At 47.9% G+C, this 21,914-nt stretch overlaps 1 non-coding gene and 1 pseudogene across 1 annotated transcript; one reads left to right on the top strand and one right to left on the bottom strand.

Annotated features, from left to right (window-relative positions):
* Window positions 1–5,337: 5,337 nt before the first annotated feature.
* LOC131746318 (ferritin light chain pseudogene) lies at window positions 5,338–6,242 on the top strand (annotated as a pseudogene).
* Window positions 6,243–14,212: 7,970 nt separating this feature from the next.
* On the bottom strand, window positions 14,213–14,284 carry TRNAW-CCA (transfer RNA tryptophan (anticodon CCA)). The gene has a single exon. It is a non-coding gene; the product is annotated as a tRNA-Trp (tRNA).
* Between the last annotated feature and the right edge of the window lie 7,630 nt (window positions 14,285–21,914).

Below are 21,914 nucleotides of genomic sequence, written 5' to 3' on the forward strand. Positions count from 1 at the left end.
GGGTGGTGATAGAAGCAAAGCAAAAAGACAGCTCAAACTTCTAACTTGTTGAAACAAACATTTTTTACAGAAAAAAAAAAGCTTCAGTATTAAAGTCACTGATGTTACAGAAGTTGTAACGACTAAAGTGCCTCTAAAAAGCAGCAAATCTGTTACTTAGAAAAAACTGGGAGGAGAACTTCTCCTTAAAGAGTTCAAGGTTCCCAAGGGAACGGTCAGGGGAAAAGGGCGAGCCGTTTACCCGCTCTGCGTATCAATGCCAGACTGTTCCAGTCCTTCACTACCAGAGGGCTGGGCACGGGAAAAAAGCAGACTGGTGTAACCTGAAGCCCGTGAAGAGCTTCTACAGGACACAATTCCTACGGAATACATTTGAAACCAGGATTCCCGCAGAAAACCTCACTGCAGGCCTGACCTGGAGGAGAACCGACACCACCTGTCCACGGGCTCCAGCTCTGACCCCCTATAACGCCGTCGTGTCCCCCAAAGCCGGCTGCGCACCAGGCCTACAGGGCAGAGGCAACCCTCGCCTCCCCACCCCGCGAGGTCCCCCTAACTCCGCAGTCTGAGGCTCGCGGGCCGCTGCGCGGGGACTGCCCCGCAGCCCCGACCCCGCAGGCCGCCCGCATCCTGACCTGTGGCCGGACCGGCGGACGCGCAGCCGAGCGGCCCGAGAAGCTCCGGGCAACAATGGCGACGGGCGCGGCGCCTGCGTGGCGGGCTGGGTCCCGCGCTGCGGAGGGGCCTCGGCCCCGCCGCGTCCGTCCCGTAGAGCACGGCGCCTCGGCCGGAGCCGCCCGCGCAGCCGGTCCTAGGAAGCCCGGCCCGGAACCCACCGCGCCCCGGCTCCGCCGTGACCTCGCCTCGGGGCCACCGCGCATGTGCGCAGGAAGGACGCCGCGCGCCCTCGGAGCCAATCGGAAGCCGCGCCCGGCCCTCCCCACCCGAGCAGCGGACCACTGACCCGTCTCCATGGCAACCTCCTCCGCCCATCGCTGGGACTTGCTTTTTAGCCGCAGAGGTTCTGAGGGCACTTTAAAGTTTCCCTGGGCAGAGTCAGGTCTGGTAGACGACTGGGAGGGAGGTCGGGGAGCTACAGCATCTGGGGGAAGGGAATGCGGATTGGGCGGGGGGCGATTGGAGCCCCGCGCTAATCAACCAGAGAAAACCTGGTGGCAGAGTTCACGGAGGAAGGATGGACAGGGAAGATGTGGGTCTTAAGGCAGAAAGACCCGAAGTGCTGGTTTGGGCTTTACTGCTCATAACCATTCACTCTTAAAGGCTCCGAGTCCCTCCGCAGGAATCTGATTCTGAGACACTCAGATTGGAAAAAAGAACAACATCCAGCGTCATGTGGTTTATGAAAGACTCACAGCCTACAGAAAATGCTTGAAAATAAAAGGATAGAAAAACATTCAGGGGGTCCCATTATCTAATGCTGTGTTGGCAAACCAACATTAGATAATGTTGGCAAAACTCTTTAATGGAGTTAAAGGACAAGCATTTTATTATGCTCCTGGATTTTGTGGGTCAGGAATCTGGAAGGGGAACAGTGGATGTGGCTTTTCTCTGCTCCACTGTGTCTGGAACCTCAGTTGAGATGATTTGATGGCAGGGAGGGTCCACTTCCAAGATGTCTTCTTTACTCACATGCCTCCTCTTCTGGCTGAGATGGCTCAAAGATGAGCTCAGCTTGGATATGACCAGAGTGCCTGTATTTGGCCTTTTCGGCATCAAGGACTCAGCCGGCAGCTGAGATGGCAGCTCTGGGCTTCAAGAGCAGGTGTTCTAGTGAACGAGAGAGAAGCTCCAAAGCTGACTATGATATAACCTCGGAAGTCACAAAGCATCACTTCCATTGTACTCTTGGTCAAAGTAGTCACAAGTCTGTGTAGAATCAAGTGGAGTCTGATGTAGACCCCATCTCATGATGGGTGGAGTGTCAGAGAGTCTTAATATTACCACACCAGGCAAATCTGAACAACAAGAAAGTTGGGTAGTTTGATGATCTTTGATGGGCCAACTTGGCAAGGCTAATTCTCCCACTGTTGAATCAAACCCTAACCTAGGTGGTGTTGTAAAGGTATTTTGTAGGTGTGGCTAAAGCCCATAAACTCAGATGAATTAAGTAAAGGAGATTATCTGAAATAAGTTGGGTGGGTCTGAATGAATCAGTTGAAAGGCCTTCAAAGCAGAATTAAGGCTTCCTAGATGAAGAAGAAACTCTGGACAAAGCTTCTAGCCTGCCCTTCCTGACAGACTGCCCTACAGATTTTGAACTTGCCTAGTCAGCCTCCACAACTGAGTAAGCCAATTCCTTGCAAAAAAAAAAAAAAAAAAAAAAACAAAAAACAAACCACCTCCTAGTATGTATGACCTACTGGTTCTGCTTCTCTGGCTGAACCCTGACTGATGCAAGTCATAAGCCTAATGTCTGACAAAATAGAATCTTAAAAAAATCATTAGGAAAAGATAAGCATGACATCTACTTATAAAAGTTATAAAACTTGACAGAGAAGATATATCCATCATAAATATATATCTCTAAAAATAATGCCCAGAAGATACCAAGCAATAACTGATATAACTGCAGAGAACAAAACAGAAATCAACAACTGAACCTGGAAACTTGAGTGCACCCGATAGGGCACATTGTGATGGGCTGCCAGGGGCCCCGTTCAGGGCTGGGGCACCCATTCCTCCAGCTGCCAGTGTGGGAAAGCCTCCCTGGGAATTGTCCTGGCTGAAGGGAGCTGCCTCTCTCAGGTCACACGTCCTCCCCAGCGGCAGTCCACTTCCAGTGCTACTCGCTGCAGGGGTTCAAAGACCTTGCCCCCTTGCCTCAACTTGCAATCTCTCTAAAGGGCCATCCTAGTTTGAGTTCCCTGGAGGATCAAAGGTGGCCTCTGTTGCAACTGTACAGCAGTTCAACTTTTTCCTCTGCCCACTCTTCCCTCCAGGTATCACTTTTTAATAGGTATTTTTCTAGAGAACAATAACACCTCTGCACGGAATTTCCATCTCAGAATCTGCTTCTATGGAATCTTACCCTATGACAAGTGGTACCAGCCGTGATCCTAGGAAGGCAGACTCTAAGGTGGGATTTGGGTGAGAGATCACTTGTCAGCTTGCTGGCAATGAGGACCCTATCACTTGTGGTTGATGGACTACTGATAGCACATGTCAGGCTGTAGTGGCACAAGCATTCAAACTGTCCCTGGTGTTGAACCAGGATGCGATATTGATGGGAGGGAACCGCTGGTGGGTGCTGCATCTTAGATCTTTAGGAGTTTGGGGGAGGTCGCAATTTTCCAGACTGTGGAATTGAGTGGCTATTACTGGGAGCCATCGACAAGGACAGGCAGAGGGTGGTTAATCACCAAGTAAAGGGAAAGTGTGAAAATCCGAGGGCTTCTTGAAGCCTGATGGCAAAAATGTAAGAGTAGCATAACTTCAGATAAGTTGAATTCTCAATCCCACAAAGCTTGCTATGTCAAGGTCAGGACCTTGTTTGGAAAGGAGGAAGCCCTGAGACTTGGGATGGGGACATGCAGGTTGATGTGGGCAAACACCTTTAAACACCAGTCCCTCTGGGCCTGCAAATGTGACCCACGCCTCCCAGTCTTGTTTGAAGATGATGCAGGCACGGCCTCTACTTTGTGATAAAATCGGTGCCCCTTTCACAGTCTACCCTTTCCTCTCCTCCTGATAACTAGACCAATAACTAGGGTCAAGTCACTACAAAACCCGACCAGGGAAACGCTGGGTTGGCTAAGGGAGGAAGACTCAGTTGCTGGGGGCCTGGCCCATCTGTGTCTGTAGGAACCAGGAGAGTACGGGTCTGGGTCCCGAGGATACTGGACCATGGAGTGTAGAACATATAGCTGAGTGCTGGAGAGTTTACTGGAAAGGAGCACACTTCTGTGATAAGCGTTTACACGCTCTGCTGAGGCTGCCAGAAGGTGGTGCTGACACGCTGCAAGAAGGGCTTTTGGCGGCTTGGAGAAATAGATGGCTCTTTGCTGAGCAGAGATGCCAGAATTGCTAGGCTCAGAGAAGTGGGCAATCCAGAGCAGGCAGAGGATGTAGGGCTGGAAAATGTACAAGCTCTGCTTCTTTGGAAGGCCGGGAAGACCCTCCGCTGAGATACAGAATGTGCTGGTGGGAGAGATCACCAGCATCCCTGAGAAGCTCTGTGGGGGCCGACGGTAGGGGTTCATTGCAGAACTTGGCTCACTGAACCTCAGAGACAAATCGTCCTCAATGAGCGGTAAGGCCAGGGTGGAAGGTGGGTGGGAGAGCGGAGGGAGTGCTTTACCTTCTGAGAGCGATGAGGACAATTAACAGAACAAGGCGTCTCGACGGAGTGGTGCTCAGTGTATACAGTCCAGTGGGATAAAGGCTTGGATGATCCGGAGGTTGGGGTTAACCTTTACCTTTACTGACCAAGACAGAGGAAAACCACAAAATAATCAAATTAGAATGGAGAGTGGAGACATTGCTGAGGACTTTACATAAATGAAAAGTATTATAAGAGAGTGCCATGAACAATGTACGCCCACGAATTTAGGTAATTTAGATGAAACTGAAAATTCCATTCCAGGGATTCAGCAGGCGGCCGGCCTCTGTGCGCTGCCCACCTCTGGCCACGAGAGGGCGCGCGAACCCTCCCTGTCCCAGAGCGCATGCGTGTTCCGGCCGCGGCTGGGGCGTGTGGTCCACCAGGAGGAAAAACAGCTTAGAATGCGCTTCCGGGCTTCCTATGCAGAAACTTTCGTTTTCTAGAATTCCCCTGTGTATTTCGTTCTTTACTTTCTCATGGTCCCAGGACCTATTTTACAACAATAGCGCTCACTGAGGCGTTTGAACGTCGTACTCATAACGTGATGGAGTATTTTATAAAATTCAGAGAAAGAAACGCAGACGGGGGTGAAGGAACGGACAGAATCTCGGTCCCCTGGAGCCCAATGTGAGCTGGAAGTGGGAGGGGAAACAAGCGCTCCCCTGGACGTGCTTTTATAAATTTTTTAATGTTTCGCTTTCCCTGTAACGTTAAACTACTTGAAAACATTGAAAAATTGGAAAGTAGGGGTGTTAAACATAATGTTTAGTTTATACCAAAGGAAAACTTATTCGATGCCTACTCTCCTGGCTTTACTGGAAGCAAGCTCATCAATAACATTTTAAAAATATGCTTCTTACCTTATCTCGTTTTCACTTGAGATAACTGACATGTTTGGCAATTTCTCACGACCCAGTGACAATCTTAAATAATTGTTCATTAATTTCCGTTTTCTCTCTTGAAGGACCCCATCGTGACTGCGGTGGGCTGTGCATCCCCAAAGACTAATTAAGAAACTTTTCTTCATTATTCTGGGTAGACAGCCCGCTTCGTAAAACATCTGTGTTAGATTTTTCAAATAAAGGAAAAAGAACCTTTCAAACAGTTTACTGCAAGCCGGGAGGCACACTTACTCAAGTCCCTTCATAAAGAGTAACCCCGAGCTGTGTGCTCGGCGGTCCCCGCTGATCTGTCTCTTGCTTCCACAGTGTTTGGATGGAACAGACACAGGGACGCCCCTTGCTCCAGCTTCCGAACAGCCCCCGACATTTTTTCCAGTCGCAGTCTTCAGAATCAGCCACTCAAGCTATCCTTGGCCACTGGGACCAGCCAACACCATTTTTTGAGCTTAACTCCTTATTACCGAATCAACCATGAGCTCCCAGATTTGTCAGAATTGTTCCATCGAGATGGAAGCCGCTGTCAAGCGCCTGGTCAACCTGCATCTGCGGGCCTCCTACACCTGCCTCTATCTGGGCTTCTATCTCGACCACGACGAGGTGCCTCTGGAGGGCATAGGCCACTTTTTCCGCGAATTGGCCAAGGAGAAGTGCGAGGGTGCAGAGCGTGTCTTGAAAATGCAAAACCAGTGCGGCTGCCTCGCCCCCTTCCAGGACGTGCAGAGGCCACATCTCGAGATGAGTGGGGTAAAACCCAGGATGCTATGGAAGCCACCATTCTCACGGAGAACCCAAACCAGGCCCTTTTGGATCTACATGCCCTGGGTCCCACCTGCGCAGATTTCCACCTCTGTGACTTCCCGGAAAGCCACTTCCTAGATGAGCGGGTGAAACTCATCAAGAAGGTGGGCGACCACCTGACTAACTTCCACAGGCTGCCTGGTCCTCAGGCCGGGCTAAGCCAGGATCTCTTCCAAAGGCTCAGCCTCAAGCGCCACTAGGAGGCTCTGGAGCCCAGCGGCCTTTGAGGAGCGCCTCTCTCTGCAGCCACTGGGCAGCTTGTTAACCACCCTGGAGCCCTCTCCCAAGACTTGGTTGGACCAAAGCGAAACAGTAAAGCTTTTTGCAGCAAAAAAAAAAAAAAAAAAAAGAGTGACCCCGAGCCCAGCAGGTTGTGTGTGGGGCTGTTTTCACTGTTAGGCCAGGGGGCACACTCCGCACCTCCCAGGGGACAGGCCCAAAGAGCCAGCCGGCTGTCTGGTCACCACTGTGATACAATTTTCTCTGTAGTAAATCCTTGGGCTTGTTTCCAGCATAATAATCATGCTCATTGGAGCAGAGAGCAATTTTTGTGGATTTTTCCCAGAAAAGAAAGTGGTGCTCGTCACAAAGTCTCCCAGCCTCTTGAAGGGGGGGGGGGGCGGTCTTGCAGGATTTAGTTTGTTAATCCAGCATTTCTCCTGTAGCCTTGTCATCTAAACAATGATTTCCAGCTCTCCTGAATATAGACAGAATGACTTGAATAAAAATTACAAAACAAAGCCCTTAACTAGATACTAAACAAGTTAGCCTTAAAAATTTCAAACACCCTGAAAAAAAATGTCAAAATCCCATACCTGTGTTTCAGGTGGGCAGTCTCCCTGTTAGCCTCCACTATCTCTTTCTGCAATATGGTTCTGAGCTGTGGAAGAAAAATACGTCCATATCTGTCCCGGTTGACTCCGCATAAAAAGAAAGACAAAATCTTGTCCAGTTGCCACGATGTTTCTTCTCCAGTGTAGTGATCACAAGAAGACGATACATCAAAGAATATATGATCAGAGATTCCGAGGGCCATTGTCTGCATTTGGGAGCGAAGAATTCTGCAAAGCAGATTGAATGTTACCTGGTGTCAGAATGAGCGTTTCTTGTCTGTCTTCGCCTATGAGTTCCTACTGCTTTTATCAGCTAAATCACAATATTGAATACAATCCTAGATATTTTGCCCATGTTCCCATTACCATAACAACTAAACCCTAAGAGTAAGACTCTCAAAAACCAAGGAAAATGAAACAAAACAGTGATGAGTTACTACTGTATGTTAATTTTATTTAAATTTTATGATTATTCGGAGCTATTATATTGCTGAGTAATGATGGCCAAGCATGTAACTAAAATTGCTGTTTAAAAATTTGCTAGATGATTTGTCAATTATACCTCAGTGAAGCTCGGGGGAAAAACAAGAAAAAATTAAATTTAAAAACGTTGTTAAATGTACCATCAATGTGTTCTATGTTAGGGTGTAAAAAAAGCATATATTTCAAATAACCATCTGGAAATGGATGAAGCTCAAGTTGTTTTTCCACAAAGGACTTGCCCCCTTGTATACCCCTATGCGTCCTGAACATGGTCCCCCTAGATGAGGTGGAGACTTGAATTAGCTTTTAGCGCGTTTAAGGCTAGTGTCAGCCTCCCTTACTTAGTGTCAGCCTCCTTTACTGGATTAAGAAGGCTGCGGGCTGCCTGGGTCTGGCTACACCCATCAGCAGTCAGCAGGTCCTCTATCTTACCAACCATCTTGGGAAGCTTCAACAGTCCCGAGGCCGGCGAGGCGCCGCTGTCTACACCAGGTGGAGCCTCGACTGGAGAGCCACTAGCAGGGGCTGGAGCTGGGCAAGGCCCCCCGCGAAACTCCCAGCTTCCTGAGGGCCAGGTGCAGGCTCCCTGGGGTGCCCTCTCAAGCCCCTTTCCCTTGAACATGACCTGGTCTACCTCTCTTACCTGGTTCCACGCTGATCCCTTACACTGCTTACTTAAGGAGGTGGGAGGTCCCGGGCTGTGGAGCTGGTGAGTCCGGTGGAGCCCGGGTGGTGGCCGCCAGAGCCCACCCGGCTGCTCATTCTGGGTCCCCACCGGCCCTTCTTTTCTGAACTGGCCGCTGCCCCGTCTTCGTGTTCCCCAACATCGCTGCTATCAGATCCTGCGAAGCTTCCAGGGCCACCTTGCCATCTACTCCCTCAAGGATGCCCTTCATGAGGGACGCCTGCGTGCATCTCCCTGCCTGGGCTTGGGGACAAGGGGTGTGAATGTCCACGCAGCTGGGGGTCACCCAGACTAGATGTGGAGGTGTCTTTACTGCATGGAATGTGCATGCGAGGAATTTAGGGATTTTCTTGAGGCCTTTGGAAAGGGTTGTGTCCCTAGAAAGTGGAGGAACCCCCGTGGGGCCAGCCCCCCACTCACAGCTCAGAGGAGAGGCCTGAGCCGGTGGTGAAGACGTCCAAGGTGCGTGCCTTCCTACCTGTTCTGGGGAATTGGACTGGGATTTCCTCCCGTTCTCACCCGAGAGTCTCTGCCAAGCCACCGGCCCTCTCCAGGCCTCCTTAGGGAAGACTGGACCTCCTGCGGAGATGCTGACGGTTCAAAGGCCTGGTGGTCCATGGTCGGAAGCTCTGGGGCAGTGGATTATTAAGCCCGCGTGGCCGGGTCTGGAGGGCGGGCCGTGGGGAGAAGGAGGCTGCTGCAGGCTGAGGCTCTGAGGCAGGAGACAGATGGGCTCCAGGATAGACATTTACAACTGGCCTCCTGTTCACACCTCCTGGAGTGAGAAGAAGATGGGCTCCAGCAGGACATTCGTTACCAGCCCCCTGTTTACATTTCCTGAAGCAAGAGACAAACGGACTCCAGAACTACATATTTATGACCAGACTCCTGTCTATATTTCGAGATCCGCACCTCGATATAAAAACCAGCAACAGAAATAGGGTAAATAACCAGACAATGGACATTTTTATGGCAGGGACAGAGTGGGACTAAACCCTGTTAAAAGATCAAGAGGTCATACATTTCCCATCCTTGGGGCAAGGGAGACATTGCACATGCGCAGAAAGTGTCCTTGGGGGTCAAAAAGGAAGGGGCACCACCCCATAACAGGTGATGCTAAGGTCGTCCCATAGGTCTCTGGGCTGTAACCCATCTTGGAAAAAAGTTGCACACGCATGTTGGGGAGGGTCCTAGGGCAGGGCAGGTGCGGAAAAAGAAACCAGATAATTGGCCTGAGGTAAACAGAGACCCAGAAGAGCTGCCCTATATAAGTGACTTAACCGCCTCTTTCCTGCGCTCCTCCTCACTGGGGGGACGCCCACACCTTTCTCTCCGGCTGTGCATCTCTGCCCTGCTTCTGTCTTAACTAAACAAATCACTTCTCTGTGAGCTCTCCCACTTGCTGTGCTACGTCTCTGATAATACACTTTGTACCTGTTCTTACAGTTTTGCCTCCGTGAGCAATGCGTTTTTCACGGGGGGCAGGAGCCCGGGGGTGTGGTGGCTGGATTCTCGGTTCTCATCCGGGCTCCCAGGTTCGATTCCCGGGCGGGGAATCAAGATCTCCCCTCACGCCACCGCTCACTGCTGCGTCTCCGAGATCATCACCACTTCCTTCGGGGGCGGAGGGAACCGAGGTGCTTCAGCACCGGGGTCTGGACAGCGCCCTCTGTCCGGGCAGGAGGCGCCCCAAGAGAACGTGTCCACAGCCCCTCGACCCGAGCCCGAGTCTGGAGACGGGAGCCGGCCCTGGCGTGCTGACCTCACAGGGACAGATGGGAGACAGTTGGAGGCGGTGGACAAGTTAGGACCCCGGGAGAGCCGTCCCAGAGCAGTGCGGCAGGCGGGTCCCCTGGGCAACCCCAATCCTGTGCAGATGAGAGGGCTGTCCCCCAACCCCATCCTTCCCTTCCATTGCTTAAGTGCAACAGCTGTTAAAATGGGGGTTTCTGCTAAGAATCTAAGACAGCAGATATCAGATACCTGAAGTGAGCTGGGAGGCAGGCCACCAGGCAGAACTGGAGAAAAAAAAAAAGTAGTGGCTGAGAAACTGTTAGGGGATTGTTAAGCCCCTCACCTATACTGAGAGTATCAAAGGGCTCCTAGAAGCGGTTAAAGAAGATTTCTAAACTTTTGGAAACAGCTTCACAGAGGAAAGATGGTGGGGAGGTTGCTTGTCCCATAGTTCAAACCTAGTGAGAGGTTTTAACAGGCCACCTGGACAGCTTGATATGTGTCCCCCTGGGGTTTGGGGACTCAGTGGCCTGATGTATACCTTTGCTTAAGAAACCGAAGGGGCAAGAGCTGGCCAGACTAGCTGTTCGTGGTGAGCTGGAAGAGGTGTCTGCACACTTTTTTTTTTTGCAGTACGCGGGCCTCTCATTGTTGTGGCCTCTCCGTCGTGGAGCACAGGCTCCGGACGCGCAGGCGCAGCGGCCACGGCTCACGGGCCCAGCTGCTCCGCGGCACGTGGGATCCTCCCGGACCGGGGCACGAACCCGCGACCCCTGCATCGGCAGGCGGACTCTCAACCACTGCGCCACCAGGGAAGCCCTGCACACTTTTTAAAGCACAAATCCGGGGACAAAAGATGCATGAATTCTTCCCATGGTCTAGACATGATTCATGGGCATGGGGTGGGGGGTTGAGGGGAGTTCCTCTTGGCTGCTATCCACAGGGCTGCCTGGAGGGCTGATCACATCTCTTGGAAGAGAGTCCTAAATGTCGCCCCAATAGAGAGCAACCAGCTGAAATCGTATTTTCACCAGGGCTAAGTGAAATTCAGAAGGATCCTCAGCACTGAGGGAGTCTCTCCAAATTCCACCAAAGTCCCAGAGACTAGGACGCCTGCTGACGACACTACTGACCTACTGAGGTGGCGACGTTCCCTGCGCGTGCTTATGCTGTGACTCAGAAGGGGTCAGAGACAAGCTGTGGATGGAAACTAGAGGTGCAAGACCAGGAGGGAAGGGACCCCAACTTTAATTCATGTTCAGAGACTTGACTGTTGCATAGGATGCTTGTCATGTTCGCAGCCTGGGGCAGTGTTTCTTCTCACAAAGTGACCAGAAAAGTCATGGAATTGCCCCTTACTCTCTTCACCCCCTTTTGCTCCCTCATCCATGAGAAGGAGAACTAGAAACTGAATATCTTTCCTAAACTGGCACCTACTGCCCCTGTGCCTTCAAGGCAGTCCGGTGGGGTACAGGGTGCTGCCATCAGAGTATCAGGCATCGTGGCCTCATGGGAAGTGGGTGCTGCTCATGTGACTGCCTAGAGCTTCAGGGGTGGGGAGTTAACTACTATTTTGTTTTCTTTTTTCTTTGTTAAATGAAATCTCCCCCCCTCCTCTCCCTCTGTTCCCTGTTTTTTTTGCTGCACCATGAAGCATTCTGGATCTTAGTTCCACGACCAGGGATCAAAACTGTGTCCCTTGCACTGGAAGTGTGGAGTCTTAACCACTGGACCACAAGGGAAGTCCTTAACTACCTTTTTTTTTTCTTGGCCATGATCTGTTTCTCCTTCCTTTTTTCCTTTTTTTTAAATTAAACAAATGGATCAAAATTAAATAATTCAAGCCCTGCCATCAAAATGCAATTTTTTTAGTATTGTTTAGCAACAACAATAAAACCCAAATTGTTTTAACCATCAAAACAAAAACAAAAACAAAACAAAAGAGAGAAACTGAGTATCTTTTGAAAGGATGATAGGAAACAAAGTCACCGTAGGATCTCAGCTCACCATGTACGTGTCCAGAGCACCGTCTGAAGCAAACAGCAGGTCCCATTTGCCTCCAATCCAAATTCCCCGGAGCCCATGCAGGTGGCTCAGCCTCTGCAGGAGACCATCTCTCGGGCCAGGGGCGCAGTGTCCCAGGGCCTATCTGGCTTGAGGTAAGGAAGCATCCTCAATGGGAGAGACAATGGGTCAAAAGAACTTATCAAATACTGTATCTGTGGCAAGGCTGTGCCGTCTTTAAGTTTTACCTTCCTCTCCCGTTGGGGAGCACAGGCTCCGGATGCACAGGCTCAGCGGCCACGGCTCACGGGCCCAGCCGCTCTGCGGCATGTGGGATCCTCCCGGACCGGGGCACGAACCCGCGTCCCACTGCATCGGCAGGCGGACTCTCAACCACTGCACCACCAGGGAAGCCCTACCTTCCTTTTAAAATAAAGCAATACAGCCAGCTTGGTGTGAAGCAGGAATGTACAACTAGATTAATAGAACAGAATAATCTCTAGGAAATTTTAAAATTTAAAAACATCTGATGCATTGGTGCAGGTGGAATAAACCTTTGAAATTAAGTCTAAGGCAATTTGTCTTTTTCTTCCTCTTCATCCCTACTTTTTCTGTCTAAGAAGTGATACTTTACCCACAAAAAATACCCTTGCCCCTCTTTTTCTAAAAATGTATGCTGCCTTTGTTTTCTCAATGTTGAGGGGGCAAGTGCTTATTCATCTGAAGTAAATAAGCTGAGGGTTAAAACCGATGACTGAAAACCTGCTCTTTATAATAAAGATGAGATTGTATGGTAAAATATTATCTGACAATTTTACAACCTTTTACAATTTGACTTATGAATATATGAAAAGAGAATTTTATCAATTCACATAAGAAACTTTAAGGACACCATTAAAACTTTAAAATTAATAAGGTTTGCTTAGAACAAATTCTTAGGCTAGAACAACTACAAAATAGATTGAATGTAAAATTCTTGAAAGAAGAAGAATCTCAGGGAATTCAGAGTATCTGTTTGGCATTAAATTAAAATGTTACTTTGAGGAGAGTTAAGTGAACAGAAAGGTGTTGTTTTCTGCCTTAGCTAAGGAGGCAAGATCCACTGAAGACATTTAAGTTGAAACTCACACTGAAATGTGGGCTCTCCAGGGTTAAGTACTGCTTTCAGTGGCTCACAGTAGCAAGGGAACCTCACAGGAGAGGAGAAACTGTCACTGCAACAAAGCCCTGGGGGACGCCTTCCTGAGCATTGGGAACGGGGTGGGCGCCGTGCCCCAGCCTGTCCTCCGGCCAGTGGATCCGAGAAGGCGTCTGACCCACACCAGTGAACAGAGAGCAGGGCCAAGCGTTAGCCCCATCTGTTGCTTCACACCGAGTCTGAACAGATTTGAAAGGGTCAGCAAGAGTAATTTCACAGTGTGAGTAAGAGAGGAAAGCAAGCTGTTGTTGTTTGTTTGTCTTTTTAATTCTGCAGAACTTTTCTTCTGACGGAAGAAGCATACCACTGAAAATGATGGAAGGTTTCAGGATTTTAAATATTTTTTTCTTCAGAGAAACAGTAAGAGGCTTCCTCCAAGATGTGGCTTCTTTGAAATGAGGGGTGAAAAGCCTTACGGGGCAACTGACTGAGTTTGAAAGAGAGGAGAATAAGACAGGGGACACCCTGGAGACCGAAATGACAATATGGTAGGGTCACAGGGCTCTCTTAAGTTGCAGAATATGGAATCCCAGGTGGTGAACACGTCTGAGAAGACGGCCCAAAGGGCAGAGAAAATATGAAAACAGGAAACGTTCTGAGAGAAGATTATAGATGCAGAGGATAGAGAAGCATGATTATCCGTCCATTTGCTGGTCATTATCCACCATATGGAAGGGTGAATGCATTCCTGGAAAAAGTCTAGAGCAAAAGGAACAGAAGCAATACTGAAAAATAGACTTGAAAACTCTTCTAAACTGGCTGAAAAGTATTCTTTTATAATTATTTTAATTTCCTCTGGTCCTGTTCTTTGTAGCTTTAAGGATGTGAGCAACGCGATTTAAAGTAAGCTTTTTGATCATAGGTTAGACAATCTCACAGGTTAAAAATAATTCATTGAATTTTAATTTGCGTTTCTCTTATTGTGAAATAAGTTATTTTCATATGTTTAAAACTAAATTACATTTCATTTTCCAATAACTGTTTCATCCTGTCTTCTACTGTGCTGTTGGTCTCTCTTTCAAAGTAGCTTTTTGGGTGACAAGGAGAAGTGGCATTGGCCGGTTGGCTTCACGCCTCCAGGAGTTTCCCAAATCACCCCCGTCAGATACGAAAATGACGACACAGAAATTCTAAGACTCGTCCTCAGAACCTCGGAGGCCCGAATAGAGCCGTAGGATGAAATCCTAAGCGGCCCAAAGTCCCCAGTTGGTTTGGTGGGAAAAGGGGTAATCGTGACCCCGACGTGACTTGAACACGCAACCTTCTGATCTGGAGTCAGACGCGCTACCATTGCGCCACGAGGTCGCAGGAGCTACCTTCCTTTTGATCCTTTAAGGCTCTTTCTTCCCGCGCATCCAGGTCACTTCGCCGTATAAATCTTTGGCTTTTCGAGTGAACTTCAGGTCAAACTGAAAAGGAGCGAGAGGTGGGCGGAGAGAGCGGCTGTGCGAGCCCCGGAACCCCCGCCCCAACCCGGCTACGTCGGGGCCGGGCGGGGAAGCGGCTGCAAAACCCGAACCCGGGCCGGCGAAGGGGGGTGAGGGGGCGTGCAGGGCCGAGTTCCCGCCCCCGGCACGGTTAAAGGGGGAAACCAAACCAGGACTCGGCGGGCCCACCTGGGGGGTGACTTCGGAACTTCGCAGAAAACTAGACGCTCATGCGTCCACCCCTCGCCCCCCACGCCCCCGGCTCTCGCGCCCCCTTAGAAAACTCAGTTCTGAACATTCGAAAATTATAGAAGAGTGTAAGAAAAATTAAAATCAATAATCCCACCACCCGCTGTAAAGCATTTTGATGTATTTCTTTCCAGATTTCCTTCCTCCCAGGTATACACAAGTGTCCATCCGTGTTTGTTAGAGCTTCTTTGCTGTAAAGTACAGCAGCTACAGAAAAAGGCACAAAACTAAGATATTTAGTAGAAGGATCACAAACCCTTGCTACCACCAGACCTGCCCCCCCCGCAGAGCCTAACATCTGCCTTCCGCCTCCACCTGCAGCCAACCCCGAAGTCTACGGAAAGAACTTCTTTACTTTTGTTTATAGTTTTATCACCCAAATATGCATCAGTAAACACTGTAGTGGCGTTCCGACGTATATGTCACTTTTAATCCATCCCTTTCCCCTCACATCCTCCCCCGGCCCCAACGAAACGACGTTCTCAGCACCGGTTTCAAGTAGTTCGCGTTGTCCCGCGGGTCTTGTTACTGAGGATGCGAAGTTAAATCATTTAGTTAACACGCTTTCTGCCGTGGTCCTCCACCGTATGCTACTACTTCCCCCTTGGTAATTAATAAATATTTGGGGGTAACGCTTTCAGGCTATGCAAACGTCCTGTTTCTCTTCAACCTTGCACCCACTAATTTTAGCATGCATCTTGACTGCAACAGCTCAGGGTCATTTTCTTTTTCACCTTTTCCATCTACATTTATCAACATAATCCTTCTATGAGAAAGAACTGGTTCTTCTCTTCCATTTACTTATGTATTATATATTCAATTATTTCTTTGCATCAATACAGATTCACGGATTTTTTTTTAATTTTATAGGTTTAACCCACAGAACATCATTTAAAAAATATTGTTTCTGAAAATTTCCCAGCTTTGGCTATTACAAACTCCTTCAGGTTGGCTCATGTGTCCTTTTGATATCTGCCATCCTGTTTTTAGCACTTCGTTAGTTTCTGGTACAAGATGTTCCAGGCTTATCTTGTAGTTTCCCTGCAGCAGCCCTGGAATCAATTATTTCTCCAAGGAGCTCTGTTTCCTGTTTTTGGAGAATGGTGTTTAGAAATTAAGATCTAGTTGTTAGATGTGATCATTACAATGGGCTGTCATTCCCCTTTTCATTATTTGTAGCTCCTCTGCCACTGAGAAATGTAGCTCTCATTAGCTATAATATATGCGCTTATATATGTATACATACATGTATGTGCATATGTGTTTCAGAATTACTAACCCATACACCTGTAAGAAAAGATTTACTAAGAGGATTACCTTATATGTGTACAGGGTTTTTTTTTTTTTTTTTTTTTTTCTGTAGCTTTACAGGCAAAATACTGTTTTGCAAAGTTATTTAGGTTAGTTCTTCTCTTCCTCAAGCCTTCACTTTTGGTTATATTATTTATTTGTAGTACAGTTAGGTTGTTACTTTTATTCATTTATTTGTTTTTATTTTTGGCTGTATTGGGTCTTCCATTGGCTTTCTCTAGTTGTGGTGAGTGGGGGCTACTCTTTGCTGCGGTGCGCGGGCTTCTCGCCATCGTGGCTTCTCTCGTTGTGGAGCACGGGCTCTAGGCTTGCGGGCTCAGTAGTTGTGTCTCGCGGGCTCTAAACCTCAGGCTCAGTAGTTGTGGCGCACGAGCTTAGTTGCTCCGCAGCATGTGGGATCTTCCTGGGCCAGGGCTTGAACCCATGTCCCCTGTACTGGCAGGTGGATTCTTAACGATTGAGCCGCTAGGGAAGCCCCTGTTGTTACTTATATATTCCATTTCAGGTTCATGATTAGTTTTCATTATTTTCTTTAAACTTATGCATTTGTAAAATATTACCATAGTTCTAAGTACCAGCGCTGTATAAAAGGGTATACTAAAAACTGTGTCACTCCCTTGTCATCTCTATTACTCAGACTCATTGCACCCTTCTTTCCACGGCTTCCCAACTACCCGTCGGTAACTAATCTTTTCAGGTTCTGGTTGATCCTTCCTGCATTCTTTTGCACAAATGAGCAGGTATATGTTTATTACATCCCCTTATTTCTTAGATAAAGGATAGCACACTGTAATTACTATTTTGCACTTTGACGTTTTACCTCAGCAGTTTATCCTGGAAATCACTCCACGTCAGCTCATTGAGATCTCTTTTTTTTTTTTTTTTTTACAGCTACACAGTACTTCCTGGTGTGGATGTAAGCATAGCTTATTCAACCACTTTCCTGTAGTTTTTGCATACTATTTCCAAGATTCATCCATGTTGCAGCATGTATCAATACTTCATTCTTTTTATTGCCTAATAATATTCCATCGTATGGATAGATTAGATTTTATCAGTTTGGTAGGATGAAAAACTACCAAAAAACCAAGTGGAGGTTTTTTCACATCGAGTAGGAATCAGATTCTCCCCCTTCACAGGTTTTGTTGTTTTTCTTGATTGTTGAAGGCTATAGTAGTACATTTGTTTAGTGACTTTCCCAAATTATTTTTGCAAAGGCTGTATTCCTTGTTGTTTGTGGTTACTGAAGTGTCTCTGTTCCTTGGTTTGTTTTTAGCTAGTTTTTGGACAGAGATTTCCTTGAATTCCAGGTACTTTATTAAAAACAACAACAATAACATAACAACAAACTCCCCGCCCCCCCGCCCCTTTTTTTCAGATTGGCTCTGTGCTGGCCTTCCTTTAACATTTAGCCAGGCTTGCACTAAGCCTAGGGAGAGCCTGAGGTGAAATCTCAGCGTCTTCTCAGATCTGTTCTGAGTGTGCGTCTTTCTCTCAGCGTGCATGAGGCTTTCTAAGCTTCCCCATATAGATAGTACTTTGGAATGCCCTAATTTCCCAAAGAAACTCCCCAGCTTTTGCTCCTGGGACTTCGGTGGTCCAGGGATAGGGTGGGGCAAGGGCAAGTAAAAATGCCACAAAGTTTTCCTACTGCTTTGAATTCATCCCTTTCTTGATTCAATGTTCGCTTGGTTGCTGCAAACCTTTGACTGTTTTCCAGAGTCTCTGACAAATTTGGTTCTGGCAGTTCTGCTTGTGTTTTTCGTGTTTCTGTGAGGGGATGAGAACTTGGAGCTTCCCACTCTGCCATTTTGCTGATGTCACCCATCTGCCTTTAAGTAATTTTTCCTCTGCCTATAGGATGCTGGCTTGACAATTTTTTTTATTCTTTTACATTTTAAAGATATTATTTCTTTGTTATTTCTTCTACCTTCCTTAGTTTTTAGTTGATAATATAATGTGTCTTTTTATTTTCAGCAAATCACTATGTGCCAAGTATACTGACCTTTCTATTAACCTTTTGGGGGATGGCTGAACTTGTTGACTTTGTGAGTTGACATCTTTCAATAAATCTGGAAAGTTCTCAGTGTTACTTTTGCAAATATTGCATCTGCCCATCCTCTCTCTCCTGTCTTTCTTGGACAGCAATTACATGTAAGCAAGCTCCTTTCTTATACTTTTTTGCTCCTTCTATTCTTATTTCTCTCTGTTATTCAGTTTACCTATTTTCTTCTTGTTTTCAAGTTTAGTATGTTCTATTTTCTGCTGTGCAAAGTCTGCTGCTAAAGTCATCCAATGAATTTCAAATATTTTATTTTGCAGTTCTAAAATTTCCACTTGATTTTTGGCAGATTTTAATGCTGTTTTGAAATACTCTATCCCATGTTTTTTTTTTTTTTTTTTTTTTTTGTGGTACGTGGGTCTCTCACCACTGTGGTCTCTCCCATTGCGGAGCACAGGTTCTGGAAGCACAGGCTCAGCAGCCATGGCTCACGGGCCCAGCCGCTCCGCGGCACGTGGGACCCTCCCGGACCGGGGCACAAACCCACGTCCCCTGCATCGGCAGGCGGACTCTCAACCACTGCGCCACCAGAGAAGCCCTATCCCATGTTTTTAACAAATCTGTTGTCACCCTCTTTCCTTCTACCTTTTTAAAACATATGAATTATAGCAATTTTGACTGCTCACTCCAAGTCTGGATCATTTCTGGATTTGTTTCTATTGACTGTTCTCTCTATCTTTATTATGGCTCACCTATTTCCCCCTTTTGTGCATGTGGTTTGTTTTATTATTCTTTTTGGCTTTGTTGGGTTTTTGTTGTTGTGTGCTGGCTTCCTCTAGTTGCGGCGAACAGGGGCTACTCTTCATTGCGGTGCACAGGCTTCTCATTGCAGTGGCTTCTCTTGTTGCGAAGCATGGGCTCTAGGTGCACGGGCTTCAGTAGTTGAGGCACACAGGCTCAGCAGTTGTGGCTCGCAGCCTCTAGAGCACAGGCTCAGTAGTTGTGGCACATGGGCTTAGCTGCTCTGCAGCATGGGGGTTCTTCCCGGACCAGGTATCAAACCCATGTCCCCGGCATTGGCAGGCAGATTCTTAACCACTGTGCCACCAGGGAAGTCCCAGCCTTTTGTGCATGTTGATTAAACTTTTTATCTTGATTTTTTCTGGGCAATGTGGATGATAAATATAAATTTTAGAAGCTCTGGCCTGATTACAGTAACTTCCTTCTCTCCTGCCTTGTAAAGCCATGAGCATTGGTCCCACAGAAAAGCCACTATGAGGGAGACAACAGCTTTTCCCTCAGGAAACACGAGTCCAGACTCTGCCCAGGAGTTTCCTATCAAAGGAAAAGAGCAGTGATGCTGTCACACCAATCCTCTTCTCACATTTTTGGGTATACCTGGGTTTCCTGGTGTATCTACTGATTGGGGATGTGGAACATCAGGGTTTTCCATGCCGATTATATCACCGTGACAGTGTGGTTCTGTGCTCACATGAAGGGTTTGGAGAAATTTCTGGTGCAGATGGGACGGCAGGAGTTGAAAATTTTCTCTCAAAGATTTGGATCCTGCTCTCCTCAGTTATTTTGCTATTCTCAAAAAGCTCATTTCCTTCTAGTGATTTTACATGGAAAGAATGAGGCTCCTTTTGCAATTTGTATGAGATGCAAAAATTCTCAAACTTAATGAAGGCAATGTCAAAATAGCAATTATTAAAAAGGATGTGACTGCCCAATGCTGGCAGAGATGTCAGGGCAGGAGGCGCCCTCATACACACCTGGTGAGAGTCCAGAGCTTTTGGAAGGCATTTGGCACATTTAAAGTCCTTTTCAATATGTGTACTTTGCCCCAGAAATTCCATTTTTATGACCCCATGGAAAACAATTAAGGATGTTTGCAATGATTTTCCTGTAGGGTTATCAAAATTCTGTTTATAATAGTGAAGAATTAGAAGCAGTTTTAGCTGCTCTGTTCCATAAGCAGAGTCTAGAGTTTTGAAATACGAGAGGCAGGAGGGAGACTATCCCAGGTTGGGTTCCCCAGGAAGCTGACTCTGAGTGGACGTTTGCACGGAGGCTTTTGGGATCACCAGAGAAGGAAGCAGGACTGGGTAGAGAGAGAAGGGGGCTGCTATGCAGTCTCAGCAAAGGCATCAGCTGACCCCACGAAGAGCTCCAAATTCACAACTGTCCCAAAGTTCAGTGGAAGGGCCAGGTCTCTGCTCCTATGTCAACCAGTCATTGGATGTGGGCTGTCCCAGGAACGGGTCTGCTTTGGGGCAAGGCGACTCTCTCAAGCTGAGGACTGCCTGCCAGCAGCACTTCTAGTGGCTGGAGAATAAACGCTTCAGTTCTGAAAGAGGGTACGGGGTGGCCCACAATTTCATCACGTGGATTCACTTCTTCATATGAGTTTTGGGAGAAGCAACACCAGGATTCGGCTGGGCCTGTTTTCCTGGAAGAAACTTACAAGGAGGATGAACTACAGCCTCCTCGCCCCCTGCTGCTGGTCTTAGGACTGCAAATTATATTCACTGTTGCCCTCCTCAACCTCAGCTAACACCTGCACTGGTCTTGGTGGCTTTCCCGGTGGCCAGACCCAGACACTTATCTCTGAGGCCCTGGGCACTGTGTGCTTCTCAGGCTAAGACTGCTGTGTTCATTATTCACTATCAAAATGGGTGAGACAGTGCCAAGAGGTATTCTAATATTTTGGGGAATTAGCTGGGTGCCAAACGTACGTCTCCCTTCTCCCACTGTAGTAACAGCCCCACCTCCTAGTGATCAGGATCAAATATCCCTGTCACAATGGTGACTCCTCTTGTTGCTAGCTGGTCCCCTGGCAGCAGCTGTAGTTTATATCTCAAAAGGACTACTGATGTGTTTCCTGAATGAATTGTTCTGCCTTGAGAATCAAGCCTCTAAACCTGCAGTGCCCAGGCTCGCAGGCAAGAGCAGCACACGCTGAGTCACTGGGAGTGAGGTAAGCACGCCTCTCCTGCTTCTACTCCTTGGTTCCCAGTCTATGCGTTCCATCTACCAGGAACACAACCATATAAAGGTAGTTGATTTGAGGCATAAACCGCAGCCTGAGGATGGTGCCCCATCCCTGTAAATTACTGCCTCCACGCTGGCACTTACAGTGTGCCTTTAACAGGCTATTCCATCTCCAATATCTATCAGCTTGGCAGCTGCTGGGGATGTGGTATGTGATATGGCCCGTGGATCCCGGGAGAATATGCACACCCCTCTATCTCCTCTGCTATACAGTAGGTTCCCTGGCTTGACGTGGCGCCCTATGGATGAATCCAACATTCTCTAAATCCCCGGATGGTGAGTGGTTTTGTCGGAGGCCTGGCAAGCAGGAAAGGCAAGCAAATACCTAGAGTGCGGGTTGGTTCAGTTGTATGAATTGCCGTTGCTTCCAGAACAGAAGGGGTCCAGTGGAGCCAACTCGCCACCAAGCATCTAACTGGTCTCCTAGTGGGACGGTAACCATACTGGGGCCTTAGCACCGAAGAGCGTGTCACTGGAAGGCGGACAGCAGTTGCAGCCGGTAAATAAGCCTTGGGAAAGGGCAGCCTGTGATGCTGGGCAAATGCCACCACGGCTACTCCATTCGTGCTTGTGTTGTCAGCTGAGTGACTAAACAGGAGCTGACAGACGTCAGCTGAGATCTTTGACAGAAATGAAGTGTAAGAGGTGAGCTTACATTTACCTGGCGTTTCCTCTGTTTATGGATTCCAGGCAGAAACTGTCAGAGTTTAGGGGTGCCGCTGGGAGGTAAGGGGTGATATCCTAGAGGAGATAGCTCTACAACTTGCATAAAATTTCCCCTCAAACCTTTAGCTGACTTCTAAGCTGTGAATGGTGAAAATAAGAGAAACCCTGTAAAAAGCAGCACTTGAGAGGTTAAATGGAGGAGCAGGTTTCAGCAGCTGTCTAGTAC

The sequence above is a fragment of the Kogia breviceps genome, chromosome 19, assembly GCF_026419965.1.
Source record: "Kogia breviceps isolate mKogBre1 chromosome 19, mKogBre1 haplotype 1, whole genome shotgun sequence".
Classification (NCBI taxonomy): Eukaryota; Metazoa; Chordata; class Mammalia; order Artiodactyla; family Physeteridae; genus Kogia; species Kogia breviceps.